This window comes from Bufo gargarizans, chromosome 4, assembly GCF_014858855.1.
Source record: "Bufo gargarizans isolate SCDJY-AF-19 chromosome 4, ASM1485885v1, whole genome shotgun sequence".
NCBI lineage: Eukaryota > Metazoa > Chordata > Amphibia > Anura > Bufonidae > Bufo > Bufo gargarizans.
The window spans coordinates 517,032,188-517,052,799 of NC_058083.1; the positions used below are offsets into that span (position 1 = coordinate 517,032,188).

The 20,612-nt window shown below is 47.7% G+C and overlaps 2 protein-coding genes across 2 annotated transcripts in view; both read right to left on the reverse strand.

The window, feature by feature from the left end:
* LOC122934014 (zinc finger protein 260-like) overlaps positions 1-15,260 on the reverse strand; it is a 222,488-nt gene extending 207,228 nt beyond the window's left edge. The window contains exon 1 of the mRNA XM_044289140.1: positions 15,174-15,260. The gene's annotated coding sequence lies outside the window, so the exon portion shown is untranslated. The remainder of the gene's footprint in view (positions 1-15,173) is intronic.
* Positions 1-20,612, reverse strand: part of LOC122934017 (gastrula zinc finger protein XlCGF26.1-like) — a 323,260-nt gene that overhangs the window by 168,783 nt on the left and 133,865 nt on the right. The gene's annotated exons all lie outside the window — the stretch shown is intronic.

The window sequence follows — 20,612 nt, forward strand, 5'->3', positions numbered from 1 at the left end:
CGCATACAGGGAGGTGCCTCAAGAGTCCACTGGGTTCTCACCTTTCGAGTTATTGTTCGGACGGAGGGTAAGGGGCCCCTTAGATTTAATCCGGGAACATTGGGAGGGGGAAGTCACGATAGAGGGTACCCCTGTTGTACCATATGTGCTGGAGTTTCGGGACCGCTTGGAGGAGCTAACCGAGACCGTACGCTCTAACCTCCGGGCGGCCCAGAGCCGGCAGCGCCGATGGTATGATAGAGGTGCCAGGGACCGCAGTTTTCAAGTGGGGGAAAAGGTGTTGATCCTTAAACCTGTTAAGAATGATAAACTGCAGGCTTCCTGGCAGGGCCCATACAAGGTGGTGGAACAAGTCTGTGACACCACCTATGTGATCGGTCCATGTACTGGAGCAGGAGGTAGGCAGATGCTCCATGTTAACATGTTAAAACCATATCATGAACGCCCAGAGCAGGTAAATGCTATTTGCGCCTCTGCTGCAGAAGATATGGACAATTTACCTCTCCCTGATCTCCTGGGAATGGAGAACCGGAACGAAGACCTGGGAGAGGTACAATTGGGGGAAAGATTCAACCCGCAGGAAAGGGACCAGATTGTAGATCTCTTACGAGAGAAAAGCGAAACCTTCTCTAATGTACCAGGGTATACCCCCCTAGCCATGCACCGAGTGGAGACCCCTGGTCAGCTGCCCATGCGTCAACCCCCTTACCGCATCCCTGAATCTGTCAAGGAACACATGCGTAAGGAGATTGATGAAATGTTAGAGCTTGGGGTGATAGAACACTCCGACAGCCCCTGGGCTTCCCCGGTAGTTCTAGTGCCGAAACGGGACGGCACGACCCGTTTCTGCGTAGACTACCGGAAGTTGAATGACAAGACGGTATTAGACGCCTATCCTATGCCCAGGATAGACGAGCTCTTAGATAAGATGGCCGTAGTCAGTACCTCACGACGATAGATTTGTGTAAGGGGTACTGGCAGATTCCCCTATCCGAGGATGCCATCCCCAAGTCAGCGTTCGTCACACCATTTGGCCTGTACCAGTTTAAGGTCATGCCATTTGGGATGAAGAACGCCCCGGCTACCTTTCAGAGGATGGTAGATCGGCTATTGAAAGGATCCCAGGAGTTTGCGTGCGCATATTTAGACGATATTGCCATATTCAGCAGCTCCTGGGAAGAACATTTAACCCATATCGGGTTTATCCTAGATAGGATCCGGGAAGCCAACCTGACCCTAAAACCCAGCAAGTGCCATATAGGGATGGCAAAGGTTCAGTATCTGGGACACAGGGTGGGTAGTGGGAAACAGAAGCCAGAACCCGCTAAAATTAAGGCTGTCGCCAAATGGCCAACCCCCGCACCAAGACCCAGGTATTAGCTTTCTTAGGAACCACTGGGTATTACCGGAAATTTGTACCCAATTATAGCGCCGTAGCAAAACCCCTCACTGACCTTACCCGTAAAAATCTCCCTAAGATTGTCACCTGGAGCCCAGAGTGTGAACAGGCATTCCAAAAACTGAAAGACTCTTTGATAAATGCTCCTGTCTTGGCCGCTCCTGATCCAACTAAATGTTTCCTTGTCCACACAGACGCTTCAATGTTTGGATTGGGAGCAGTACTAAGCCAAGTCGGAGCTGATGGCGGCGAGCATCCTGTAGCTTACTTAAGCAGGAAATTGTTACCCCGAGAGGTAAGCTACGCCGCCATCGAAAAGGAATGCCTGGCCGTGGTGTGGGCCTTAAAGAAATTACAGCCGTACATTTATGGACAACAGTTCTCGCTACTCACCGATCACAACCCGTTGGTATGGCTAAACAGGGTGTCTGGAGACAATGCCCGGCTGTTGCGCTGGAGTTTGGCACTGCAGCCGTTTGACTTGACAATTCACTACCGCCCTGGGAAGCAGAATGGTAACGCCGACGGGTTGTCCAGACAAACTGACCTTGAACAATGATCGTTGGGTACTCTTCCGGACCTCCCCAAGCCAATCCGTTTGGATCAGACTGTGTATGCCGGCTTGGTTCTGGGGGAGCATTGTGGCAAATCCAGCCACATTGAGAACTGTTGGACTGTATCCGTGACAATCCCTGTATCTATGGGCCCTGGGTGATTTAGCCCTTTAAATACAGAACTTGGGCATATTGCATGTTATTTCCCTGTTTCTGGGCTTAATGTATTCATTTGTACCATGCTGGGTGGGTTTCTATTGTCCCATTGTGTAGTAACTTTTCAGTTTAGGAGATAATGGGGGAGACACAGTGATTGATTCAATTATCTCCTAGACAGAGGGGAGGAATATGTGTGGGTTGTAACTACAATGTTATCGGGTAATGTATGATAATGTGTGTGTCCCTCTCCTTCAGGGGAGCATGTAATAAAAAGGGCTGCAAGCTAGCAGCCAGGGTGTTCACCTCCAAGCTATGTGTCGTCTAGTTCTTGGAGGGATGGGATTTATACACGCTACCTGCATTTCATTCTGATGGTTCCTGTCTACCAGCGGAGATACTGCACTTCACCCTGCCTCTCCGCTACACTCTATATTACACTTTTTGTGAGGCAAGGTAACAAAAAATAGCTGTTTTGGCACAGTTTTTATTTTTTGTTATTTGCAACATTCATCTGACAGGTTAGATCATGTGGTATTTTTATAGAGCAGGTTGTTATGGACGTGACAATGCTAAATATGACTACTTTTTTTGTTTGTTTATTTCAGTTTTAAATAATAAAGCATTTTTGAAAATGCATACAGGGAGTGCAGAATTATTAGGCAAGTTGTATTTTTGAGGATTAATTTTATTATTGAACAACAACCATGTTCTCAATGAACCCAAAAAACTCATTAATATCAAAGCTGAATATTTTTGGAAGTAGTTTTTAGTTTGTTTTTAGTTTTAGCTATTTTAGGGGGATATCTGTGTGTGCAGGTGACTATTACTGTACATAATTATTAGGCAACTTAACAAAAAACTAATATATACCCATTTCAATTATTTATTTTTACCAGTGAAACCAATATAACATCTCAACATTCACAAATATACATTTCTGACATTCAAAAACAAAACAAAAACAAATCAGTGACCAATATAGCCACCTTTCTTTGCAAGGACACTCAAAAGCCTGCCATCCATGGATTCTGTCAGTGTTTTGATCTGTTCACCATCAACATTGCGTGCAGCAGCAGCAACCACAGCCTCCCAGACACTGTTCAGAGAGGTGTACTGTTTTCCCTCCTTGTAAATCTCACATTTGATGATGGACCACAGGTTCTCAATGGGGTTCAGATCAGGTGAACAAGGAGGCCATGTCATTAGATTTTCTTCTTTTATACCCTTTCTTGCCAGCCACGTTGTGGAGTACTTGGACGCGTGTGATGGAGCATTGTCCTGCATGAAAATCATGTTTTTCTTACCTTGCAGACTTCTTCCTGTACCACTGCTTGAAGAAGGTGTCTTCCAGAAACTGGCAGTAGGACTGGGAGTTGAGCTTGACTCCATCCTCAACCCAAAAAGGCCCCACAAGCTCATCTTTGATGATACCAGCCCAAACCAGTACTCCACCTCCACCTTGCTGGCGTCTGAGTCGGACTGGAGCTCTGTGCCCTTTACCAATCCAGCCATCTGGCCCATCAAGACTCACTCTCATTTCATCAGTCCATAAAACCTTAGAAAAATCAGTCTTGAGATATTTCTTGGCCCAGTCTTGACGTTTCAGCTTGTGTGTCTTGTTAAGTGGTGGTCGTCTTTCAGCCTTTCTTACCTTGGCCATGTCTCTGAGTATTGCACACCTTGTGCTTTTGGGCACTCCAGTGATGTTGCAGCTCTGAAATATGGCCAAACTGGTGGCAAGTGGCATCTTGGCAGCTGCACGCTTGACTTTTCTCAGTTCATGGGCAGTTATTTTGCGCCTTGGTTTTTCCACACGCTTCTTGCGACCCTGTTGACTATTTTGAATGAAACGCTTGATTGTTCGATGATCACGCTTCAGAAGCTTTGCAATTTTAAGAGTGCTGCATCCCTCTGCAAGATATCTCACTATTTTTGACTTTTCTGAGCCTGTCAAGTCCTTCTTTTGACCCATTTTGCCAAAGGAAAGGAAGTTGCCTAATAATTATGCACACCTGATATAGGGTGTTGATGTCATTAGACCACACCCCTTCTCATTACAGAGATGCACATCACCTAATATGCTTAATTGGTAGTAGGCTTTCGAGCCTATACAGCTTGGAGTAAGACAACATGCATAAAGAGGATGATGTGGTCAAAATACTCATTTGCCTAATAATTCTGCACGTAGTGTATACCTGCGCTGTACATATATAATTATATACAGGAGATACCCAGGTTATACCAGCATGCTCCATATCACTATTTACAAGAAGATGCAGGGCTCCAGATGGCGACCAAAATGGTCGCCAATGCGACTTAGAATTGCAAAATGGCAACAAGACTTGTCGCCATTTGCGCCTAGACCCTCCACTGTCTGCCTTTTTAAACAGGGGGCCTCGCAGCCTGGAACCCTGAAACATGACAACCACTGCAAGGGGGAGAAACCGGGCCCAGACCGGCCGCAGCCTCCCCACAACCGGACTATTTGCTTTGGATTGATATTCTTCCTGTGACGCCCAGAATCGCTGGTACTCCCAGCATCACAGTGCCAGCGGCAGGAAATACTGAGCGATATCTGTAAGCACCTGCCTGCAGGGGGTGCTGTGGTCTGGGTGGTTATGCTGCCTGGCAGTAAGGTGAATGGCCAGGAGGTAATAACGGAGGATGGCCCGGTGTGTGCTGGATATGAGGTGTCTGCTCTCCTCCCTCTTCCTGGTGACCGCTGAAGTCCGGTCCGCCGCACTTACACCGAGACACGAGGAGAGCCAGCGACAGCTCCAGATGGCGGCGTGTGAGGCGCTCAATGGAGCAGGTAGGAGAGGACGGTTAGCAGTTGCACTTGGCAACCAATTGGACCCGTTCAGGTTCTCTGAGCTGCAGGCTGACTGGTTGCTATGGGCAACTGCCGCACAGAGGATATGACTCCCCAAAATGTTCTTGTCTGGTGGAATAATTGGGAATAACTGTTTAGGCTGGACACCTGCAGTTTTTGGTGCACCTCAGTGGTGATGTGTGCACTGCCGCATAATACACTGAAACCTGCATACAGCCTTAGGCCTCATGAACAAGACCGTAGTTTTGGTCCGCATCCGAGCCGCAGTTTTGGCAGCTCGGGTGCCGACCCATTCACTTCAATGGGGCTGCAAAAGATGCGGACACCGCAAAAAAAATATAGCATGTCCTATTCTTGTCCATTTTGCAGACAAGAATAGGCATTTCTACACTGGGCCGCCCGTTCTGTTCTGCAAATTGCGGAAGGCACACGGGCGGCTTCCGTGTGCCTTTGTGTGCATGTAGGAACACGGCACGGTCGTATGCATGCAGCCTTATGAAGGTTTTATGATTCTAGAAAAACCCTTAGGGGGTCATTTATCAAACTGGTGTAAAGTAGAACTGGCTGAGTTGCCCATAGCAACCTAATCAGATTCCACCTTTCATTTTTCACAGCTCTTTTTGAAAATGAAAGGTAGAATCTGGTTGCTATGGGCAACTCAGCCAGTTCTACTTTACACCAGTTTGATGAACCCCCTTAGTTCTTAGTAAATCCTTTACAGTAATTCTGGTGTCTAAGGGTGTGTTCACACGTGGCAGATTTAGTGGGGACATGTCTGTGACTGTCCCATTCAACTGAAGGCGGTAAACTATGCACCTGCTGCAGGAACAACCCCATTCAGATGATTGGAAGTGCGTTTCTGTCACAGAAATTTCTATAACAAATCTGTTGCCTGTAAATACACCTTTAGGCTACATTCACACAAACTTATTTTGTTTCCGTGTCCGTATGTCCGTTACGTAGCCCTGCAAAAAAGTTAGAAATTGTCAGTTTTGCTGACAAGGATAGACATTGTTACAATGGATCCGCAAAAAAACAGATGCCATTCGGATGTAATCTGTTCTGTTTTGCGGATCTGCAATTTGCGGACGCCAATGCTCCAGATGGCGACCAAAATGGTTTCCAATGCGACTTAGAATTACAAAATGGCGACAAGACTTTGTCTTGTCACCATTTGTGCCTAGACCCTCTGCTTTGGCTTTCATCTGGCAGACACACGCTGCAGACGTCTGCTGGATGAAGATCCGCCACTCACACTGTGGCCAGTGATTTTATTTCAAGACACGGAGGCTCCTATTGCTTACCCTTTCTTTACTGTCCACCAATAGCAGCAAAGAACAAAACATAAGGAAAAAAGGTAACTATAGTAACAGACCCCTCCCCCACCCTAATCCAGTATAATAACCCCAACGTCCTTAGGCTCTTCCTCTTTCTTTGTTGCTGCCACCAAAGATAAGTGCTTCTCATTCAATTGTTAATCCTACAGGGAGTGCAGAATTATTAGGCAAGTTGTATTTTTGAGGATTCATTTTATTATTGAACAACAATTATGTTCTCAATGAACCCAAAAAACTCATTAATATCAAAGCTGAATATTTTTGGAAGTAGTTTTTAGTTTTAGCTATTTTAGGGGGATATCTGTGTGTGCAGGTGACTATTACTGTGCATAATTATTAGGCAACTTAACAAAAAACTAATATATACCCATTTCAATTATTTATTTTTACCAGTGAAACCAATACAACATCTCAACATTCACAAATATACATTTCTGACATTCAAAAACAAAACAAAAACAAATCAGTGACCAATATAGCCACCTTTCTTTGCAAGGACACTCAAAAGCCTGCCATCCATGGATTCTGTCAGTGTTTTGATCTGTTCACCATCAACATTGCGTGCAGCAGCAACCACAGCCTCCCAGACACTGTTCAGAGAGGTGTACTGTTTTCCCTCCTTGTAAATCTCACATTTGATGATGGACCACAGGCTCTCAATGGGGTTCAGATCAGGTGAACAAGGAGGCCATGTCATTAGATTTTCTTCTTTTATACCCTTTCTTGCCAGCCACGTTGTGGAGTACTTGGACGCGTGTGATGGAGCATTGTCCTGCATGAAAATCATGTTTTTCTTGAAGGATGCAGACTTCTTCCTGTACCACTGCTTGAAGAAGGTGTCTTCCAGAAACTGGCAGTAGGACTGGGAGTTGAGCTTGACTCCATCCTCAACCCGAAAAGGCCCCACAAGCTCATCTTTGATGATACCAGCCCAAACCAGTACTCCACCTCCACCTTGCTGGCGTCTGAGTCGGACTGGAGCTCTCTGCCCTTTACCAATCCAGCCACGGGCCCATCCATCTGGCCCATCAAGACTCACTCTCATTTCATCAGTCCATAAAACCTTAGAAAAATCAGTCTTGAGATATTTCTTGGCCCAGTCTTGACGTTTCAGCTTGTGTGTCTTGTTCAGTGGTGGTCGTCTTTCAGCCTTTCTTACCTTGCCATGTCTCTGAGTATTGCACACCTTGTGCTTTTGGGCACTCCAGTGATGTTGCAGCTCTGAAATATGGCCAAACTGGTGGCAAGTGGCATCTTGGCAGCTGCACGCTTGACTTTTCTCAGTTCATGGACAGTTATTTTGCGCCTTGGTTTTTCCACACGCTTCTTGCGACCCTGTTGACTATTTTGAATGAAACGCTTGATTGTTCGATGATCACGCTTCAGAAGCTTTACAATTTTAAGAATGCTGCATCCCTCTGCAAGATATCTCACTATTTTTGACTTTTCTGAGCCTGTCAAGTCCTTCTTTTGACCCATTTTGCCAAAGGAAAGGAAGTTGCCTAATAATTATGCACACCTGATATAGGGTGTTGATGTCATTAGACCACACCCCTTCTCATTACAGAGATGCACATCACCTAATATGCTTAATTGGTAGTAGGCTTTCGAGCCTATACAGCTTGGAGTAAGAGAACATGCATAAAGAGGATGATGTGGTCAAAATACTCATTTGCCTAATAATTCTGCACTCCCTGTATATTGTGCTGGTTATTTCTATTGTGTCTTAATACCTTTTAGGGTTTTGGGGGGTTGGTTATCTTCCCCATATGCCTTCTCTTTCCCCATAGATATCCTATTACTTTATCCCTTGTCTTAGGTGTTTACCTAAGTTGTATATTCCTTCCCATCCTACCCATTCCTTCCTACCTCATTGCTTACGACCAGGTGTTTCCCCCCCGGCGGGGAAGGGGGGGGTATAGGGTAGGAGGTTCTATCCTTCTGTCCCTGCTGCTTCTTCCCCTCTCACTTCAGCCACTCTGATCGGCCATTTTCGCCGTCTTCTGGGACCTGGGACTCCGCCCCTCTGCTTATTTTACCTCCCGGCCTTCACACGATCTGTGCCGTGGCCACGCCCCCAGACCGGCACGTCCGAAGTCTCGCGATACTTCGGACGCCATAGTGCCCCATTCCGGCCGGCAGTAGCGTGGGAGCCTCCGTGGGTTTGCCTCTAGCTCCAGCCCTGGTACGATTTACCCTCCTGGCTTTCCCCTCTATTTTTCTCAGTCACCCAGTCACACCACCTTGCGATTTTATAAGCCTGCGATTTTATAAGTAAAGCAGCCCGTCATTCGGCCTCTAACCACCCCCCGTCCCCAACAAATCTTGACCTGGGGAGGCCTCTGACAATCCTGGGCCCTTATATCCCAAGAAAACTGCTGATCCTAGAATTGATCCCCAGGCCCTGGCTCTCCAGTGCTCAGTAACTGACGCTATTATTGCAGCTATGGGCTCTGTTTCCTCCACACTCACCAGGTCAATCTCTGAAGCCCTTATGGCCCACACGCCTTCGGCTGGGGTTCAGATTCCCCAAGCTAGGTCTGAGACCCGGCCACCAGCACCTGATCCACCTGCCTCCAGAAAAACCTAGAGCGGTCTGTCTTTTGCCACCCAAGATGGCGCACCTATGTCGCGCAAAAGAGCCTGTACGCGCCAGGCAGAAAAAGCGCGCCTCTGGAAATGTGCCAGAGCACAACTAGATAAAGAGTCCAATTCAGAATTCGGCTCAGATGAGGAGGCTTTGACTGACGCTTTAGGCGATACGGACAAAGACCTGGGGGATATACCAGTGGACCGAAACCCTTCTACCACGTCAGCCACCGACTCCCTATCGGAGGTCGCCACTGGTTCCTCAGCCACTCTAATTTACATAATAGGGGAACCCCTATTTGACCCAGATGCCCTCCACCACCCCAGATCTGCGGAGTGGGTACCTGTTGATCACGTGGCCAGATACTTGGAAGCCCGGGTGTGGTGCCCTCTTAGTAAAGAGGCCCGCAACAAACTACGGGCGGAATGCCCAAGACCTATTATACCCAATAAGGTCTGTGAAACCCCAATGGTGGACCCCAAAATTGCGCAATTCCTGGCCAAATCCGTCTGGAACCCCTGCAAGGGTCTAGAATCAGCCTTAAAAGCATGTCAGGACAAGCTCCTGGACATTTTTGGCCCCTTGGCCAGAATTTTAGAACTGGGGGAAGCCGCTAGAGCCGAAAATGGCCAAGTTGACCCAGAGGAACTCCGGGGCTGGGTACAAAGAGTTATTTGCATGGCAGGTAATATCAACGCCTCGCTCTCTATAGAGAGGCGCAAAGCCATTCTTTTTAGGATAGAGCCTAAATTGGCCAACCTCGCCCTTACAGAGGCAGGTAAGGACGCCCAAGGTTTACTTTTTGGGGACTCTTTCATTAAAGATATGGGCCGTTTTGTTGGCGCCTTCACGGCTTTAGATAAAACCCAGTCCTCCATGAAGAGGGTGTTTCAAGGTAGAGTTTCTACCAGGGCCGGCAGTTCCAGGGGCCGCCTGTCCGGCCGGTCATCCTTCCAGATCCGTGGATCGGGTCGAGGCTCCTTCACACAGAGATCCTTTGCACAACGGACCAACTACCATGATGCGAGACAACCCACTACATTTTTCCCCTCTTGTGGAGGTCCAGGCCGCTTCAGGGGCTACAGAGGTTCCTCGGTTTCGAGAAGACCTTACGGAAAGTCCTCCACTTCTTCCTCTTCATTCTTCAGAGGTTTATGTAGGGGGAGGCTCCGTCTTTTTTCTCATGTCTGGTCCAACATCACCTCGGACCCGTGGGTACTCTCCACAGTTCAGGGTTTCCACATAGAATTGGTAAACCCCCCTGTCTCTCTTCCTCCCCCTCATCCCATAGTTACCTCCCATCAGACACAGACTCTGATAGACCAGGAACTGTCAGACCTCTATCGGAAAGGAGCGGTGGAACCTGCTCCAGACCTTCAGTCGGGGGTTATCAGCAACATCATCCTGGTGGAAAAGAAAGGAGGTCAAATGCGCCCAGTAATCAACCTCCGAGCCTTAAACGAGTTGATGCGATACCGCCATTTCAAGATAGAAGGGATTCATCTCCTCAGGGACTGTCACAACCAGACAGCTGAGAAGCTCTGACAGAAGCCTTTCAGAACCTCCTCCTTGAGTTTTCTTTGTTTTTGGTTTTCAGTTCCTCATCTCGTTAGCCTCTCTCAGCTGTCATGTAGTTGGACTGATTGCATCCCTTTAAATTCCTCCCCATAATGCATTAGTGTGCGGTTTATACAGCTTCCTGGAGTGTGTGTGTGCATGCTGATCCTATTTCCCAGTTCTTCTACAAGTTAAGTGTTGTACATTCATTTGTGATTTTCTGTTTGCTGGATCCCAGGTGACCCTGACTCCCTCCGTTTCTAGTGTAGGGAGCCGGTGGTCGTGTCCCTTCACTATTGTAGGGTGTTCAGGTGTTATATAGTCGAGGTACGAGGATATGCGATCATCCACCATTGGGATTATTGCATAGGCAGAGCAGTAAGGGAGAGAGCCAGGTCTGATGCAGGGGTCTCCCTTTTTGTTCCTTAGTTTTGGATCCAGTGAGTCATATATTCATTTTGCATTGTCTTGTTTCCTGTACACCTTCCGTGACATTATAAACCGCCCACTAATGCATTATGGGGAGGAATTTAAAGGGATGCAATCAGTCCAACTACATGACAGCTGAGAGAGGCTAACGAGATGAGGAACTGAAAACCAAAAACAAGAAAACTCAAGGAGGAGGTTCTGAAAGGCTTCTGTCAGAGCTTCTCAGCTGTCTGGTTGTGACAGGGACCTCCTTCTCCAACAAGATTGGATGGTGAAGCTCGACCTCAAGGACGCGTATTTGACAGTCCCGGTGTTGGAGCCTTCCAGGGACCTCCTGCGCTTCATTTGGAATGGGAATATTTGGCAGTTCACATGCCTCCCCTTCGTCCTATCGTCTGCTCCTTGGTGCTTCACCAAGTTGATGCGTCCAGCTATGGCTTGGCTAGGCAGTCGAGGGGTGCGTCTCATAATCTACTTGGACGACATCCTCATCATGGCCCAGGAACAATCCCTACTCCTCAAACATCTGAACTGGGCTATGGATCTCCTGTCACGTCTGGCGTTTCTCCTCAACCGGGAAAAATCTGTGCTGGTACCCTCACGTACCATGATTTTCCTGGGTTTCGCCGTGGATTCGTCCACGGCAACTCTTCGTCTCCCTCAAGAGAAATCCTCTCCATCCGCAAGGAGTTACGCCGCGCTTTAACAGTATTACAGATCTCACTGCGCCACCTGGCCCGGCTTATCGGCCTCCTCTATTCAAGCTCAAGCAGTCTTCCCAGCTCCGCTGCATTACCGAGCCCTACAGCGCTTGAAGATCGCTCACCTACACGCGGGAGCTTCGTACGCAGAACTCATCTCTTTGGATGCAGAGACCAGGGACGAGATGTTGTGGTGGATCCACAATCTTTCGGCCTGGAACGGCAAGGCAATCTTCGGCCCCCTACCAGACTTTACGGTGGAATCGGACGCCAGCCTCAGAGGTTGGGGCGCTGACTCGACGGCGTGACCACCGGAGGACGTTGATCAGAGGATGAGACCAGACTACACATCAATGTTCTGGAACTTCTTGCCGGATCCTTCACGATTCGCAGCCAAGGCATGCATGAGGCCTGTCATTCGGCCTCTAACCCCCCATCTCCAACAGATCCTGACCTAGGGGAGGCCTCTGACAATCCTGGGCCTTTATCTCCCAGGGAAACTGCTGATCCCAGAATTGGCCAACCTGGTCGTGGTGGTCCCCTTCTGGGGCACCCAATCGTGGTTTCCCCAATTAATAGAGCTGGCAGTGGACTTGCCATTCACCCTGCCATACTTCAGAGGTCTCCTGCTGGGAATGTTAGGACTGGAACACCCCCTTATTCTGGACGGCTCTCTACGGCTTCTAGCTTGCAAGATCTTGGGGATCCTTGGACAATCCAGGTAATTTCGGAGATTACTCGACGCCTTTTGGAGGACTCATGGGCTCCCGGCACCAGAAGATCTTATAGAGCAGCCTGGAGAGCTTGGTCTAGCTGGTGCTTGGCACGGGACTTGGATCCCTTTACGGCTCCTGTAGTGGAGAGTCTACAGTTCCTGTCGTCTTTGTTCGAAGCGGACAAGGCATACCGCACGATGAATATGTTCAGGTCGGCTATTTCTTCAGCTCACCAGGGTTTTGATGGCTGTCCGGCTGGCCGACACCCCCTGGTATGCCGTCTTCTTCGGGGGTCCCGCCTTCCTCGTCCTCCAAGGCCTCGGTTCTCCACTACCTGGAACGTGTCTTGTGTTCTGTCCCTTTTCGCCACCTGGCCGTCTAACTCGGACCTCTCCTTGCGTCATTTATCTGCCAAACTTGTTACTCTTCTATGCCTCATTTCTTGCAAGAGAGTATCTGATGTCAGAGCTCTGGATTACGACGCCCGTTCTTTCACGCCAGAGGGCGTCACTTTCAACATCACTCGCCGTACCAAGACGCATAGGATGGTGCATTATCCCGCGTTCCCTTCAGCCCCGACGCTCTGTCCGGTGGCTTGCCTCAAAGAGTACGAGGCTCGTACTTTGACTCATCGCTCCCCAGCTTCTCCCCAACTTTTTCTTTCGTTCCGTCGTCAATTCATGCCCGTCACCAGCACCACACTGGCTCGTTGGGTTAAGTGGGTCCTCTCCTTGGCAGGAGTAGACCCTGCGGTATTCACGGCTCACTCCACTAGAGGGGCGGCCGCTACCTCCATGGTGGTAGCGGGAGCAAAACTGGAAGATGTCATGAGGTTGGCGGACTGGTCCAGAGTATCCACCTTCAGGGAATTCTACTTTCGTCCGCCTCTACACGCCTTCTCGTCTGTGATGGAACAGCTTTGAACTCGCAATAGGAGCCTCCGTGTCTTGAAATAAAATTGCATGATTTTCCTATTTTATGACGTAAAGTCATGATTTTATGAAAGACACGGAGGCGAGTATTGCCCCGCCCTTACCCACCCGTTATATTATTTGTCTCAGAGTTATTTTTCCTGTTATGTTCTTTGTGTCAGAGATATTTACCCATTAGACTCTTTGTTTCAGAGATATTGTTTGTCCCTTGTGTTGATTAATTAAATTAATTATCTTCATCCACAGGGACGTTCGCCCGTGTCGGGTGTAATTCCAAATTTTCCGTCTCTTATTTTTCAGGGTGATTCGTCATGGCAGTCAGGAGCCTAATAGTTGAGTACAATTGCTGTGTTGGATGGCTACAGTTGCCGAGTTCACCAATTTGAGGCGGTGTTTTCCAGTACCGTGAAGTTGAAAAGTTTGGTGGATAATGAAGAATGTCTGGAGATCCTAGCATTGAGTTGCTGGCATCGCGCCAAAGAAAGAGGAAGAGCCTAAGGACGTTGGAGTTATTATACTGGATTAGGGTGGGGAGGGGCCTGTTACTATGTTTACCTTTTTTCCTTATGTTTTGTTCTTTGCTGCTATTGGTGGACAGTAAAGAAAGGGTAAGCAATACTCGCCTCCGTGTCTTTCATAAAATCATGACTTTACGTCATAAAATATCATGCAATTGTCTTGATACCACTACAGCCAAACGTTTTCATGGAGAAACCCAAGACAAGCAGGGGAGGCCTGAAAGTGAATGAGCCAGGACCTAGCGCCTAGGGATTACCAATGCGAATCTGGCTAGTCTGACAGGTCATGGAAATGTGTGCACAACCCTTTAACTGCGTGGGCTGTAGCTTAGAAAACCCCATGCTCATCCCAGCTATATTATATGTATTTTAAATTTGGCTCCTAAATTTTTCAGGTTAGGAGCCAATTTTTTTTTGTCTGGAGCACTGAGATGTATAGTCTACACCATTTGTACATATATAATTATATACCGGGGATACTCAGGTTATACCAGCATAGTATATACTATAATACACAGGAAGATGACTATGTATATACCTGCGCTGTACATATAGAATTATACTCAGATATACTCAGGTTATACCAGCATAGTATATACTATAATACACAGATGACTATGTATATACCTGCGCTGTACATATAGATTACACTCAGATAGACCCAGGTTATACCAGCACAGTATATACTATAATACACAGGAGGATGACTATGTATATACCTGCGCTGTACATATAGATTACACTCAGATAGACCCAGGTGCTGCTCCTGTAGCTCAGTCAGTCCCTGGGCTAGCCTAGTGCCTAGTGGGCTGAGTGCTGGCGGAGGCTGACTGTGCCTGGCCGAGAGAGCTGGCGGTGAAGGGGTTAATGCCCCCTCTGCCCCAGTAATCCTGACAGACAATGGCGGTGACTACACACCTACCTGCCCTGCTGGACACCACATGTACCCACCTAGAATGTATGGGCTTCTGAGAGAACGGAGCCCCGCCCCCAAGTTATTCTAAAAACTAATGTTCTCCACAAAACCTCCCTGACTGTAAACCTGTCCCTAATCCTAAGTCTACTTTCACACTGGTATTTTGGCTTTCCGTTTGTTAGATCCATTCAGGGCTCTCACAAGCGGTCCAAAACGGATCAGTTTGCATCAGTTCAATCTCCATTCTGCTTTGGAGGCGGACACCAAAATGTTGCTTGCAGCGTTTTGGTGTCTGTCTGATGAAACTGAGCCAAACGGATCCGTCCTCTATTGACTTTCAATGGTGTTCAAGACGGATCCGTCTTGGCTATGTTAAAGATAATACAAACTGATCCATTCTGAATGGATGCAGACGGTTGTATTATCTGAACGGATCCGTCCATGACGCGAGTGTGAAAGTACACTAACCCACACAGGAGACCGCACAGAAGATGGAGAGGACGTCCCACAGCCCAACACACAGGACACTTACCTGAATCCTACCTTTCACCACCACCACCTATCTCAGAGTCACATTACGTCACCAAGGTGATCCTGTGTGAGAGGAGTCAGGTTCCAGGCTGTGCTGCCGGAAGAGGTAAAGGACCTGTGATGATATCATAACCATGTGATCTAGTATGGGAGGAGTCAGGCTCTGGGCTGTGCTGCCGGAAGAGGTAAAGGACCTGTGATGATATCATAACCATGTGATCTAGTGTGGGAGGAGTCAGGCTCTGGGCTGTGCTGCCGGAAGAGGTAAAGGACCTGTGATGATATCATAACCATGTGATCTAGTGTGTGAGGAGTCAGGCTCTGGGCTGTGCTGCCGGAAGAGGTAAAGGACCTGTGATGATATCATAACCATGTGATCTAGTGTGGGAGGAGTCAGGCTCTGGGCTGTGCTGCCGGAAGAAGTAAAGGACCTGTAATGATATCATGACCATGTGATCTAGTGTAAGAGGAGTCAGGCTCCAGGCTGTGCTGCCGGAAGAGGTAAAGGACCTGTGATGATATCATGACCATGTGATCTAGTGTGGGAGGAGTCAGGCTCTAGGCTGTGCTGCTGGAAGAGGTAAAGGACCTGGGATGATCTCATGACCATGTGATCCTGTGGGGGAGGACCTATGCTTCGGGCTGTGCTGCTGGAGGAGGCAAAAGACCTATGATGATATCATCACCATGTGATCTAGTGTGGGAGGAGTCATGCTTCAGACTATGCTCCTAGAGGAGGAAAAGGACCTGTGATGATGTCATGACCATATGATCCTGTGTGGGAGGAGTCATGCTTCAGACTGTGCCCCTACAGCAGGTAAAGGACCTGTGAAGATGTCATGACCATGTGATCCTCTGTGGGAGGGGTCAGGCTCTAGGCTGTGCCGTTGGAAGAGGTAAAGCACAGTTTGCAGGAGTCTGTGATCTCTAAAGAGTATAGGATGTGCCGATCTGATATTGATGACCTATCCTGAGGATGGTTCAACAATTGTAAAAGCCCAGACAATCCCTTTAAGTTCCAGAAAACAGACTTTCAAACCATTTCGTACTTTGTGTGACTGTGTACATTAGTCCAAAAACCTTCTGGAATACTGATGGGTTCCAAATAAATGACCCAGGGACAAACCTTGTCCTCCCAGAGCCAGAATGTGGGTAGTAGCAGCACCAGCTATCCAGCCAGAAGTAATAGTAATGGTGGTAGGCCACAGTTGTCCCTGGCTTCAGAAAGGAGCAACATTATCATTAAGGAGAAAGAGGATGAGATTGTGGATTGGATGGCTCAGTTCTCCTCTCACAGCAGGATGGAGGAGGTTAGTTCTGAGTCTGGCACCGTTTGTTGAAGCCAGGGGTCATAGCATTCTTCAGTCCTCTCTGTCTTCACTGCCCCTTCCTTGTGGGGCACTTTTTTTCCCCTGAAAAGAGGCAACAAAACCTCGCCCCACCCTACGACAGACGGTCAAGAGAGTCTCCCTGTTGACCACTTGTGTGAGACCAGTCATCGTTTGGACTGCTCCGAGAAGGAGGTTCAGGAAGATGGCCTCATGCATAGCTGGGTTTTTGGTAGTAATAGTGACTCCCGTATCCACGGTATTGGTAATGGGGGCAGCGACACTGGCAGTCAGAGCAAATACAGAGCAGGGAATGGGAAGGGGGACCAAGTAGACCCCCATGATATATCACAGTCTGATATAAGTGGTGGGAAGAGGACTCCAATGATAATTGTGTGCTAAACAGGATCTGGCAGCCAGATCGGAGCGCCGAAGAGAAGAAATCTAAAGAGAAGGGTGGTGGTCGTTGTGGCAAAATAGAGTGAAGGCAATGTACGCTTACAGAACTGCTTATATTCTGTCCAGCTCGAGAACTGGTGATGCTGATAATATCGTGGGCGCAGATGCAACGTGCCAGACCTATGCCAAACTTGGTTTTCGCTAGCTCTGTGCAAGCAACTCCCATATGAAGTTTTTTTCTCCAAAAGGCCAGCCCACATAACCACAGCCATGTGCAAGGTCTGCAGGATTAAAGTAAGCTGTGGGCGTTCAAATACAAACATAAGAAGTACCAGCAGCATCACTGGATCATTTGGGAAAATACAGCTGGCTAGTATTCCCAATCAGAATACATCTGTCCTCCTTCTCTTGGTCCTTTTGGAGGCAGCCAATCCGAAAGCCCAAGCAGTATAGTGTCCTTGTCATTATCAGTCAGCTTCTTCTCCTGCTAAGATTCCACCTCTTCATTATCCTCCGGTCCATTGTGAATGGAATGTGTGGCCATGAAAAAAAATTTCTCGACCAGCAAATAGTTTGTCTACAAGCTGAACCCCATCTGACCAAGTTGTTGGCGGTGCAGTTGCTGCCATACCATTTAGTAGTATCTTGTACTCTGACTTGCAATTGTTACTGTACAGCAAGGTGCACGCCAGTGGAAACCTGGAGCAGCTATTAAAGGCAGAGAAAGTACATGTATTTCAAGGCCTATTGGGTCAATGTTTTTTATGGCAGTGGCGAGGCAGCACCCTAGCCACAAGGCCAGGTCCTTTTGACCTCCCCACCATTGTGTCCATCTAGTTCTCACACCAGGTACTTATCTGCCTCCCCTGCCATGGACACTCTTCCATCCCCAACAGCAGGGCACAGTGTTCCTCCCACTCCTTTTCCTTCCTATGAAATGTGTCACTGCATTGCCATGCAGTGTTGGATCTGATCAGCCTTGGCGAGAGTAGCCACAAGGTGAGTACATCAAGCAGCAAAGATCCCACTGGCTGTTTACCCCGCCAACTCGAAATGGCAAGGTGGTGAACAACAATGGACGCAACATTACGGCTGCTATGAACTTGAGGGAAATAACACATGCTCCCTACGTGGCACACGTCATTAACTAACTGTTTATAAAAGTACACTGGCTTGTCCAAGCATTTCAGCCATTCTTAATTTTCGAGGAATGCCCTCCTACACTTGCAGCAACAGAACAGTTTCCAGATACACCACTTAATCCGCAATGTTCCAACTCGCTAGAATGCAACATTACAAATGCTAGAGTGTGCATCAAAAAGCCTTAAACGAATGTCATGCACCAGACTGCCTCAGCAGGGAGCATGAGTTTTTTCCAGGTTGGACAGTGGCAGCTCATACCCTTCATGCTGCAGTTGTCCCTCATCCCTCTCATATTTATCTTAGAACAGAGGCTGGTGCTCATGCAGCAGAGGGCGACAGAGGAAAAAGAACAGCTAACATATCTTGCTGTCTGCCCTGTAGCTGTTGGGAAACCAGAAGAAGAAACTCCCATGGATAATGAGTCAGACTTGGAAGAAGATGATGATGATGGTGACACTAGCTACAACACCCAATATTGTCAATAGGAGGTGGAGTCGGAAAGAACTGGCTCCTTAGGCACAATGACCAGAATGGCAAGCTGCATATTCACTTGCTTACTACCATGACAAGTGTATCATAGACATCAAGCAGTCTGATGATTAATGGATAGCCATGCTTTTAGACCCTCACTATCAAAGCAACATGGGGGAATATATTCCTCCCTCCAAAAACAAGGCCAAATTACGTAATTGCCAGGAAACACTGTGTACACAGCTTGTCATAACTTTTGGTAAACAGAGGCCTGCCACCTATGTGTCTGAAAGGGAGGCTTCACTCTGCCCCCATAAAGTCACCCACCTCCCTCTGCCACAAACAGCAGAAGAAGCAGCCAGTTCGATCTCCTCAACATGATGGAACAGTTTATTCAAGTGCCTTATCAGGCTAAGGCAAATCAGCAAGCCGAGACCTCCCATCTCAACACCCAGGTTCAGGCCTACCTGCACTCTGGTCTGTCCTTAGCACATACCCTGTTTCGTGACACCATGGATTTTTGGGCAGGCAGACTGGAACAGTGGCCACAACTGACACAGCACGTTCTCTTTCTTCCTTGCCCTCGTCATCTCACAGAGGGTTTTCTTCTGACAATTCACATGTAACACTTGTAGGTCGGGACAGTAGTGAGCCCTAAACTAGAACCCAGCTGGCTTTGCCTGCCTATTTGCAGTACAAGCCCTTGGTAGCAAGACTGCAACTGGTCGACGGTCCCTGCCCTATTAAGATACAGACACAGACAAACACCAAGAGACAAAATGACAAAAGACAAGTTTGTATGTAAGCGAGTCAGAACCACAAGGACAATGCAGTACAAAAACAAGCGTCAGAGAGGCGAGATCGGAACTAGATGGGGTTTCAATAGAGCTCCAAGTTTCAGGATCGCACCTGATAGGCACACCATTAGTTAGAAACAACAGCACACAGGAACAAAGCAGCAGAGCAATCAACCCCCTGACAATCTCCTCCAGCACATGCCCACTGCAGGGAGAAACAGAGCATTGTACCCTGTTGCTAAGGATGCTATCATGTCACCAGGGGGCGTGGCCTGGCAGCATGTCTCTCCCGATGTAGCCGCGCTGTCACTCGGACATCATTTACTATTATTGTCATTGTGTTCAACAGCTTGGGGGGGGGGAGCAAAAATTCATTAAAAATGAATGATAAGTTTTCTTAAAACTTTGTAGGAGGCTAGTGGGTGTTATAACAATTCCCAGGGCAATTGGAGCTGAACTGGTTGGGTCCAAATAAATTCTGGGCCAAACCAAACTGAACCTCGACAGGTTCGCTCATCTCTACTGTCAATTAATATTCTCCAGTCCTTTTCCATGTCAGTGTTACCCAGTGTTTTACCATTTAGTATGTACTGATTATTTGTATTATTCCTTCCCATGTGCATAACCTTATATTTATCAGTGTTAAACCTCATTTGCGACTTCTCTGCCCAAGTATCCAGATACATCAGTAGCAGTATACTGTCCTCTGTAGTGTACATATGCTAAAATGTCAGGTTTCTGTGATGTAAAAAAAAGAGACAAAGATAAATCATTTCAGAACATTTTCCACCTTTGATGTGACCTATAAACTGTACAACTCAATTGAAAAACAAACTGAAATCTTTTAGGTAGAGAAAAAAAAAATTAATAATAATATGGTTGCATAAGTGTGCGCACCCTTAAACTAATACTTTGTTGAAGGGCACAATTAAAATATCACTCAGAGTGCATGCCACTGTATCCACATTAACCTAATGGTGGAACTCCTGAGGAAGCCAGCATTGTCTGGCGATACGCGTGGGGATACTTTTTTACCAGCAAAATCATGCCTGCTTAATATCGGAAAAGTTAAAGGGGTTATTCCACTTTGCCTTTTTATACTTACCTGCTGCCACCGCGCATTCACTTCCTGGATTCTGGCTGGGGGCGGGCTTCATCTTGATTGAAGTCTTCTCCCGGCCGGGCCGCACGCTGGACTGAACGCGCATGCCGCCGCGCATGCCGCCGCGCATGCGCCATGGTGACTTATTTCTGGCCAGTATAGTACAGAGCCGGCGTGCGCATTCGCAGCTCTGTACTATT